General features: G+C 44.7%; 1 long non-coding RNA gene across 1 annotated transcript; it reads left to right on the top strand.

The window, feature by feature from the left end:
- The first annotated feature begins 752 nt into the window (after positions 1-752).
- LOC145337333 (uncharacterized) lies at positions 753-4,377 on the top strand. The gene is made up of 5 exons (XR_013885343.1): positions 753-849; positions 952-982; positions 1,210-1,250; positions 3,987-4,036; positions 4,147-4,377. It is a non-coding gene; the product is annotated as an uncharacterized LOC145337333 (long non-coding RNA).
- The last annotated feature ends 6,248 nt before the right edge of the window (positions 4,378-10,625 follow it).

Raw genomic sequence — 10,625 nt, 5'->3', positions numbered from 1 at the left:
GTATCCTTCCCATAGCAGGGCGAATAGAATTATGCACAGCACTCCAACTGTGGCCTTACCGATGTCTTGTACAATTGTAACATTAAGTCCCAACTCCTATACTCAATGCGCTGATTTTTTTTTACACAATGGCGTTTTGGGATCTGGAATGTTCGTTTAGAAAATGTGGTGTGAACAGATACAATAGGAATTTCGAAAATAAGAATTTGGCTAATACTTGATGGGGAATAGTTTTCAGGACTATGGAGGAAACAGCCCATCGTCTATTTCTATGTAACATTACGCCCCAACTCCTATATCTAGTCCTCTGATTTTGTGACGTTGTGACAATCGAAGAGAGAACCATAGAAGGAACCATGGGTTTTCTCCGGGTGCTCCGGTTTCCTCCCACAACCCAAAGATGCGCTATTAGGCTGATTGGAGGTAATGAATTGTCCCTAAATTAGTTTTCCCTCAATGTGGAATGCCATAAGCATAGATAAGGGTCATGGGTGGAGGGGGGACTGGTAATGTTAAAATGGCGGCACGGGCTTGTTGGACCGAAGGGCCTGTTTCCCAGGCTGTTTTTGTTCTTTGTTCTTTTCCATTAATCTGTGTGTTCATTTTCCACTATCCATCCACCAGCTATGTTTAATTTTCACCCTCTGCTTTGGTGAATCCACATTTCCAACATGTTTCCCTTCAGAGAACCCCAGAAAAGAATAATTTGTTCGATGCTAATTTCTAAGTGTTTTTCTCTCTCTATAGAATGGTGCACACTGGAGGTTTCTATTGGAATTCCTATCCTGGTCATAATGATTATACTGTTGATCCTTATTTCCATTTGGATTTGTAATAAAGGCAGATCAGGTGAGGATTAATGATTATCTGGGACACTTTAATACATGTTCCTCCGATACAATTTCCTCCTTGTCGCTTTTAATTAGCTAATTATATGTCTTTCTATTTTAGAAGGCAGAGACATAGGATCCCACAATGCAACGTGAGTAAGACAAGCAAAGCTCATTCTCCATTCTCTCCTTTGTTTTATATTTTGTCAAACCTGCTTCAAGCGGAAAACTGATTCCACTGGTGTGTGCCTCTATTTTCTATTATTTCTATAAGATTACTAGATAATCCCACTCTTAACAAAGCGCAATACTTGAGATAGGATATCCAAAATCTAACATTCGTTTGGTGTTCTTTTTCCACATCCAATTGTCACTTCAGTGGACGAAGGCAACAAAAGGGACGTAAGGAGCGAAAAACGGGTAAGCTTCTTTGAAATGTCGGTGGAAATTAAATGCCAGAATGAAAAATAAATGTGGAGGAAGTTGATTGGTAGAGGCGTTGCCATGGAGAATGCACCAGTTGGCTGGTACTGACAGTTAACTGTGAAGAACTCATTGAAAGAAAAGATGAATTTTGAGTATCACTGGGAAAAAACATCGTCAAGGCTATTGGCCTTGTATTCATCAGCAAAAGCAAGAATAACAAATTTAAGGGAAATAGTGGTGTATTATTTCTGAGAAGACGGTGTCCCTGCTTGGCATGCGGACTCTGCTTTGTTGTAACTTGTAATGGAGAATGCAGGAGTTAACTGATGATTGGGTGTTATGTACCTACATTTGTTCATGTAGAAACATAGAAACTAGGAGGAATAAACCATTCGGCTATTTGAACCTACTTTAATATTGATTCTGATCATGGCTGATGTTCAAATTCAGTGCACTGATCCCCCCTTTCCCTATAGATCTTGATTCCTTTCGCTCCAAGTGGTATATATCATTTCTTCCTGCAATCAGACAACCTTTTGGTCTCAATTACTTCCTGTGGCTGTGAATTCCACACATTTGCCACCCTCTGGGTGAAGAAATTTCTCTTCAACTCAGTTCTACAAGATGTTTCCCGTCTAAGGTTTAAGGTGCTGGGGAGTAGGTACAGAGGAGAAGTTAGGGGATAGTTTTTCACTCAGGGGGTGGTGAGTGAGTGGAATCGGCTGCAATCGGTGGTGGTAGAGGCGAACTCGCTGGGGTCTTTTAATGGACTTCTGGATGAGTATATGGGATCTAATGGCATTGGGAGTTACAGATAGTTCTATGGCTTGGTAGGTATAGATGTGATCGGCGCAACTTGTGGGCTGAAGGGTCTGTTTGTGCTGTAGTGTTCTATGTTCTATGTTCTATGCATCTTCCAACTTTGACCCCTAGTTCTCCACTGCCCCAGCAGCGCAAAAAAAATCGTTCAGAATCTACCCTCTCTAATGTTGTCGCAATTGTATAATTTTCTTTGCAATCCCATCTCACTCATCTAAACTCCAGTGATTATAATCCTAACCGACTTAGTCTCTCCTCACATAATACACCAGACATCCCAGGAACCAGCTGGTAAATCTTCGTTGTCCACCCTCTGTAGCAAGGACATCCTTCCTCAGATAACTATACCAAAACTGCACGCCTTGTTTCTCACGAAACGCCCTATACAATAGCAGTAAAACATCCCTATTCCGATATAGAAATCCCCTCCCTATGAATGCCAACATACCATTTGCCTTCCCTACTGCCTGCTGTAAAATTAAAAATAGGTAGTTTGATTCATGGGTCAAAACACTGCCCAGAAGAGTGCACCAAGTAATGGCTGTACACTCCTTTGTTTAGTTGAATCAGCAGCAATGTGTACACTTGCTCTTTCTGTCCACAATGTGTATTCCTTAACGTCAACAAGTTCAACTATCACACTTGTATCTGCAATTTTCATAAAAGGGAAAATCGCTGATATTAACACAAGGGGTGGTATACCAAGAGGACAACAGGTGTACTGGTGTGAGGTTTTCTTCATCCATCCATTGGCAACTTCGCATAGGAGCATCCAAAATAGGAGCAGGAAGAGGCCATCCTGTCCATTGATCCTGCTCCGCCATTCACTCTGAACATGGCCGACTGTGTCATTCCAGAAGGACGTGGAGCCTTTGGAGAGAGTTCAAAAAAGGTTTACCAGGATGTTGCCTGGTATGGAGGGTCTTAGCTATGAGGAGAGATTGGGTAAACTGGGGCTGTTGTCCCTGGAAAGACGGAGAATGAGGAGAGACCTAATAAAGGTGTATAAAATTATGAAGGGTGTAGATAGGGTGAGCAGTGGGAAGCTTTTTCCCAGGTCGGAGGTGACGATCACACGGGGTCACAGGTTCAAGATGAAAGGGGGCGAGGTTTAACTCAGATATCAGAGGCATGTATATTACACAGAGGGTGGTGGGGGCCTGGAATGCACTGCCAAACAGGATGGTGGAGGCAGACACACTGGGATCGTTTAAAACTTATCTGGATAGTCACATGATCAGACTGGGAATGGAGGGATACAAACGAATGGTCTAGTTGGACCAATGAGAGGTGCAGGCTTGGAGGGCCGAAGGGCCTGTTTCCTGTGCTGTATTGCTCTTTGTTCCTAAAACCACCCAAATTAGTAGCCCAATCTCGCCTTCTCCCCAAATCTTTTGGCCCCCTTCACGTACAGGGCTATATCTGACTGTCTCTGAACAATTGCGGAATATCTCTCGTGTTGAGAAAAAAAGAGAAATAGCTCTGTGATAAGGATCAAAGCCTGTCAACATATTGTGATGGCTTGGTGTAACATTGGTTGACACTGCTGCCTCGCAACATCAGGGACCCACATTCGATCCCCAGCTTGATTCACTATCTATGCCAATTCTGCATGTTTCCCCTGTGTGTGTGTGTTGTTTCTCTCCGTGTGATCCAGTTTCCTCCAACAGTCCGTGCTAGTTCGGTGCACTGATATTGCCAAATTCTCCCACAGTGTAGTAAAACAGGTGGCAGAGTCTGGGAACGAGGGGATATTCACAGTAACATCTTTCCTGCATTAATGTGAGCCCACTGTGACACTTTAAATTAACTTTACACTGTTGACATCCGGGTGACCATAGGCACCCGATGTTTCTATGTACTTATAGATTGGGTAACACTTCAATTCATAATTTAAATGTTAACACACAGGGGATCACAGTCAATCAGAGGCAATATTGGAAACGCAGCGTGGAGTACAGGTGAGTGCATTCAGCTCCTTGTAATAAAATGCATCCAAATGATCTTTTTGGGGGAAAAAAAGCCCATTGTTTTAACTATGTTGATGCACACTGTTGAATATATTTCCCAGTCTCAGGGTGGACCTGTCTACGCCTCCCTGGATTTGGCTGCATTGGAAGAAAGGTCAAAAAAGAAGAGACGGAAGTGAGAATCAGGGTATGTTGTCTATGATGTATAGACACAGGAGACTGGAACTACCAATGCATGCTCCACCCTTTGGAATTCAACATGGGAGCAAGTGCATTCCCGTCAAACAGCTAAAATTTCCTCGCATTCTGGCCACAGATTAGAAAGACTGGCTCATTTTGTCAAATGTTAACGAGTTTTCTTCGGCATTGTGAAAGATATTCTACTATCTTTAGGTGTTTCAAGTGTGAAATGACACTAGGGACTTCCCCGTGTGTTATTTTCCCTAATAGGGGTTCTATAACTCCTTTTACTGATAAGATTTTTATTTGTTTGAAGATTCATCGATGTAAATAAGCAAAATTATTCATCGACTATAACGCAGCACCAGAGATTTCTATTGGTCAATAATTATGCTAGAATTAAACATAAACTGCGTGAAACTGGAAACATTTCTTCATTTCAAATATGAACCCGATGAGATTTGTGACAAACAACTATGGACCCAACACGGATCCCTGTGGCACACCACTAGTCACAGGCCTCCACTCAGGGAAGCAATCCTCCACAACCATTCTCTGGCTTCTTTCTTTCATTGAGCCAGTGTCTAATCCAATTTACTACCTCCCCATGTCTACCTAGAGACTGAACCTTCCTAAATAATCTCCCATGAGGGATCTTGTCAAAGGCCTTGCTAAAACCCAGGTAGACAACATCCACCACCTTCCCTTCATCTACTTTCCTGGTAACCTCCTCGAAAAACTTTAATAGATTGGTCAAACATGACCTACCACGCACAAAGCCATATTGACTCTCCCTAGTAAGTCCCTGTCTATCCAAATATTTGTAGATCCTATCCCTTATCACACCTTCCAATAACTTACCCACCACTGGCTTCAAATATACTGGCCTATAGTTTCCCACATTTCTTTTGGAACCTTTTTTAAACAACAGAAGAACATAATCCAGTCTCCAGTCATCCGGCACCTCCCCCCGTGCATACTGACATTTTGAATATGTCTATCAGGGCCCCCTACAAGTGCAACTGTAGCCTCTCTCAAGGTCCATTGGAATACCCTGTCCGGTCCTGGGGATTTATCCACTCTGATTTGCCTCAAGACAGTCCTTCAGACTGTGGAGGAAAGTGGAGCTCCCCGAGAAAACCCACGCAGACATGGGGAGATTATGCAAACTGCGCAGACAGTGACACAAACCGGGAATCAAACCCAACCCCAAATTAAGCGGCCAAGTGTTATTCAGCCACATCCTTACCAGAGGTCACTCGGGAGTAGTTTGGCATAACTCTTCATAAACGAGGAACTGGTGGTGAGGCATTGGAGGGTGAGGTCCGAGATAAATGTTAATTTTCAAGTGCCTTTGGCTTGCTTGAGGGACATGTCTGATTAAAAGGGGTCAACTGTGGTTGAGTGGGAGGGAAGGGGGTGACATTGGGGTTTTCTCTATGATTGAGAAGCCTCCTTTTCCTCTTCCATTGTCTCTTTGGAGTGTTGCAGTCAACCCAATCCATATAATCTGTCATATGTCAAAAGTGTTGGTTGCCCTCTGTGTCTGATCTGAACTCTGACCTTCTGTCACCATGGACACAACCAAGGTCATCTGGACTACCTCATACCTGGACCTGTTAACCTCTCACAGTATGGCATTGTCCTGTCCTCATGCAACACCGGCAATTCAGGCCAGCCCTGTCTCAAATCCCCTCACATGCAGTGAGTGTCCCTGACCCCTCCCCCTTCAAACTCAGTGTCAATGTTGGACGTTGGCACAGCTCAGGGCAGCACGGCTTCCCCCAAAGTTTCATATGCCCTTCTTTCGGGAACATTCACTCGTTATCATTTCAACCACATCCAATTACTTATGAGGAGGCGATGGCCCAGTGGTATTACCGCTGTGCCATTAACCCAGAAACTCAGCTCATGTTCTGGGGACCCGGGTTCAAATCCTACCAGGCAGATAAAACATAGAACATAGAACACTACAGCACAAATAGGCCCTTTGGCCCACAAGTTCTGCCGATCACATCCCTACCTACCAGGCTTACCTATAGCCCGCAATCCTATTAAATCATATGTACTCATCCAGAAGTCTCTGAAAAGACCCTATCGAATTTGCCTCAACCACCACAAGCGGCAGCCAATGCCACTCACCCACCACCCTCTGAGTGAAAATCTTACACCTGACATCTCCTCCGTACCTACTCCCCAGCACCTAAAACCTGTGTCCTCTCGTAGCGACCATTTCAGCCCTGGGAAATAGCCTCCGAGAATCCGCCCTATCTGTACCTCTCAAACATCTTATAAGCCTCTATCAGGTCGCCTCTCAATCTTTGTCACTCCAGGGAGAAAAGATCTAGCTCCCTCAACCTATCTTCATAAGGCATGCTCCCCAATCCAGGCAACATCCTTGTAAATCTCGTCTGCACCCTCTCAATAGCTTCCACATCCTTCCCGTAGTGAGGCGACCAGAACTGCGCACAGTACTCCGAGTAGTGGAATTTGAATTCAATAAAAAAATGTCTGGAATTAATTCACTGATGATCATGAAACGAATTGTCAGGAAAATCTCATCTGGTTCACTGGTAACTATTAGGGAAGGAAATCGGCCTTCCTCACCTGATCTGGCCTGCATGTTACTCCAGGGCCACAACAATGTTCTAGACTCTCAACTGCTCTCATTAGCTAGGGATGGACAATAAGTGCTCCTCCTGCCCGTGACGCCCATGTCCCACTAATGAATAAAATAACTTCTCATGCTCCCAGGATCTCTCTCCCTTGTTCTGATTCAGGTCAGAAACTTCAAAATGTTTTATTAATTCTGCCTGGACTAAGTTTTCCATCTTGAATTTGACTCAGATATCTTGAGATGCTTCACTTCAGGTATAATTCAAGTGATCCACTAGGGAGCTTTTACCAAACATTTAAGAATAATGTTAGCAGGTACAGTAAGAAAATTAGCAAGAACTTTTAACAATTACAAAAAAAAGTACAACCACAATAATGAATAATCCTTAACCAATATGTATCGAATGTTCCAATCGAAAGCAACATCCAATTAGCAAACTCAATAAATAGATGTATCACTGCACAGGCTAAAGCACACTTGATACTGGAATCCAATTCACTGCACTAAATGCTGATTTCAAATGACCTTGAAAACTCTGAGCAGCTTATCGTCATCAGCTCCCTGAAACCTAGATTTTTGACTCTAGGATGGAAAACAAGATACACCTTTAGTTAACTGGTAAAACTTTCAAAATAAAACAAAGACAGAGAGATTTCATTCTGCTATGCTTCTAACACAGCAGCCAAAACAAATTTTAAAGCAACACTTATCACCTGACTGACACAGAGATATTTTCCTCCTCCCACCAATGACATCAGCCAAGGCTATGGGCTGAGAAACACTAAATTTGAGAGCTGCAGAGATCATGATTTAAAAGAAAAATCTTAAATGGACACTAACACCTTCTGGAACTCCCTTCATTCACAGTCCCACACCAGATCAGGAAGAGGAATGGGCAGGGTGATTTCATGCAAGGGTCAAGCTCTTCAGCAGTACCTGGAAAAATTGCTTCCAGGTAATCCATATCAGAACCAGCCACAGTGCTGAGACACACAGGGGAAGCTTCTTAAAGGACAATGGTCAATGTCCCATAATGCAAACTGTTCCCTCCTCTCTTATCCAGATATCACAGGATGACATTAATGCCTCCAGAAACTTGCTGGGTCTCACCAAATAGTGTGAGGTCACCTCAGGTTTGAACCAGTGCCAGTGTCACTCAATGCAGCACAACTTCCCCGGAGGGGCACATCTCCTGCTGAAGGGAATCTTTAGCCTTATGCGCTTTCAGCACACACAACATAGTTCCATAGGTGCTGTGAAGGGAGGGATGATGGGGACAGGAAAGCATGATTCAAGAAGAGGGGACAAAGGGCATATACCTCACTGTACAAACTGGATGGTGTGGACAGCAGATGCTGTAAAGCATGATCGCATTGAGGGAATGCTGAAGAATGGTCAACCTCCAATCATTGATCACATCGGGAAGAGGGATGCATTGAGTCTTCAATGATAGGTAAGATTGCAAACTCTCTGTCTCCCTCTCTCTCTCTCTCCCTCCCTCTCCCTCTCACACCTGTCTCTCTTTCACTGTCTCCCCATGTGTCTTGTTCTGTCTCTCTTTCCCCCTCTCTCTGTCTCCCTCTGTATGTCTGTCTCGCTCTCTGCCTCTCACTCTCTCTGTCTCTCTCTTCCTCTGTTTGTGTCTTTTTCACTGTCTCTCTGTCTCTATCTCTCTCAGTCTCGTTCTGTATCTTTCTCCCCCCGCCCATCCCTCCCTTTCTGTCTATCTGTCCGTCTGCCTGTCTCTCTCTCTCTCTCTCTCTCTCACACACACACACATACACACACACACATTCATTTTCTCCCTTCCATGTCCTAAAAGACTGACGATGGATTTTGGACTGAAACCATACCAGATAGCAATGGTTCTGGTCGCTGGTGCCGCGGGAAACAGTAGGTTGCGAGAGCGCCAGAGCCAAACCAGGCATGACTTTGCAGCAAAGGAGCTGGAGCCAGAAGACAGGGGACTGCTGCATAGGTGCAGATGCTAATAATCCTTCAGGCGAAAGAGATGGCCAAGCACCACAACACTTCCTCAATGTGGCCTGGACATTTGACCTGCCAGTTAAAATGGTGGAGATGCTGTTTTGTCCCTTAGCAATGGACAGTGAGCTAGGCCTTGGTTATCATCGGTCAATGCATGGACTCCTGGCCCAAGGCTCTCCACTCCGCCCAATGCTCTTGCAGTTTCAGCCTGGGTTGCATGCATTTCCGACAAGCTGGTGGACTCCTCCAGATGACGTTGCAGTTGTACAAATGTCCTCGACATCGCTGGGGTGAGAATTTCTAGGGGATCACCATTTTCCATCCTGGGAGGCTAGAATCCTCCGACTGTCAATTTGTCTAGATTTTCAGACATTTCTCAAGGTCCCAGGTGGCAGGTTGGTGCAAATGGTTAAATCACGTGGAATCGGGAGTGAAATAGCTAGATGGATTCAGAACTGAGATGCGAAGTGATGCATTTTGGTAGATTCAATTCAAGTGGGAGCTATACAATAATTGGCAGAACAATCCGAATCCAGACACGTGACAGCACAGGAGGAATAGATAGCGGAGACAGTATATGGCACGCAGGCCTTCATCGGCCAGGGCATCAAGTGTAAGAGTTGGCAAATTATGTTACAGATTTGTTAAACATTGGTTAGGCCACATTTGGAATGCTATGTGCAGTTCTGGTTGCCACACTACCAGAAGGGCGTGGAGGCTTTGGAGAGAGTGCAGATAAGGTCCACCAAGGTGTTGCTGGTATGGAGGGTATCAGCTATGAGGAATGATTGAATAAACTGGGATTGTTCTCCTTGGAAAGACAGAGGTTGAGTGGCGGCCTGATGGAAGATTATACAATTATGAGGGGCACAGAAGTTGAGAACACAGGCAGATACGCCATGTTTTTTTTCGGATAAGGAAGGATTGAGGGGATGAATGGCCTACTCCTGCGTTGCGCTTATGTCCCAGAAACATCTGACTCTGCTCATTAAGTGTAGCAAGTTCTAATTGGGTGAGTCCAAGCATCAATTAAACGAAATGGAAGGACAAAATATCTTTAATAAGTGTCAAGTTTTATTTGTCTTGCGGACGTAGAACGTAGAACCCCACCCAGGTCCTATCCCCATACATTTACCCTCTAATCTACACAGCCCAAGGCACGAAGGGGCAATTCCAGCATGGCCAATCAGCCTAACCCGCACATCTTTGGACTGTGGGAGGAAACCGGAGCAAACCCACGCAGACACGAGGAGAACGTGCAAACTCCACAGCTTCGAGGGACACATTGATATTTTGGTGTTCCTGTTAATCTGTCCCTGTCGCATGCGTGTAAACTCTCAGTGTTGAACTGTGAACTGGCAGGAATTCAGAATATAACCATAGACTCCCTACATTGCAGTGCAGCATTGTACCAGGCCCACATCACCTCATCTTTTCTCCGTAACAGCGTCAGTTTACCATGGCTAATCCATCTAACCTCAAAAGATGTGCGGGTTAGGTTGATTGGCCTTGCTAAAATTGCCCCTTAGTGTCCTGAGGTGCTTAGGTTAGAGGGATTAGTGGGTAAAATATGTAGGGGTATGAGGGTAGGGCCTGGGAGGGATTGTGGTCGGTGCAGACTCGATGGGCCGAAGGGCCTCTTTCTGCACTGTAGGATTCTACGGTTCTATTGTTCTAACCTACACATCCTTGGACACGAAGGACGATTTAGCATGGCCAATCCACCTAGCCTGCACATCCCCGGACTGAGGGAGGAAACTGGAGCACGCAGACGCAACCCACGCAGACATGAGGAGA

This window comes from Carcharhinus amblyrhynchos, unplaced genomic scaffold, assembly GCF_965287045.1.
Source record: "Carcharhinus amblyrhynchos unplaced genomic scaffold, sCarAmb.v2.hapA scaffold_46, whole genome shotgun sequence".
NCBI lineage: Eukaryota > Metazoa > Chordata > Chondrichthyes > Carcharhiniformes > Carcharhinidae > Carcharhinus > Carcharhinus amblyrhynchos.
The sequence above is the reverse complement of the archived record's forward strand: the minus strand, read 5'-3'. Positions and strand labels throughout refer to the sequence as shown.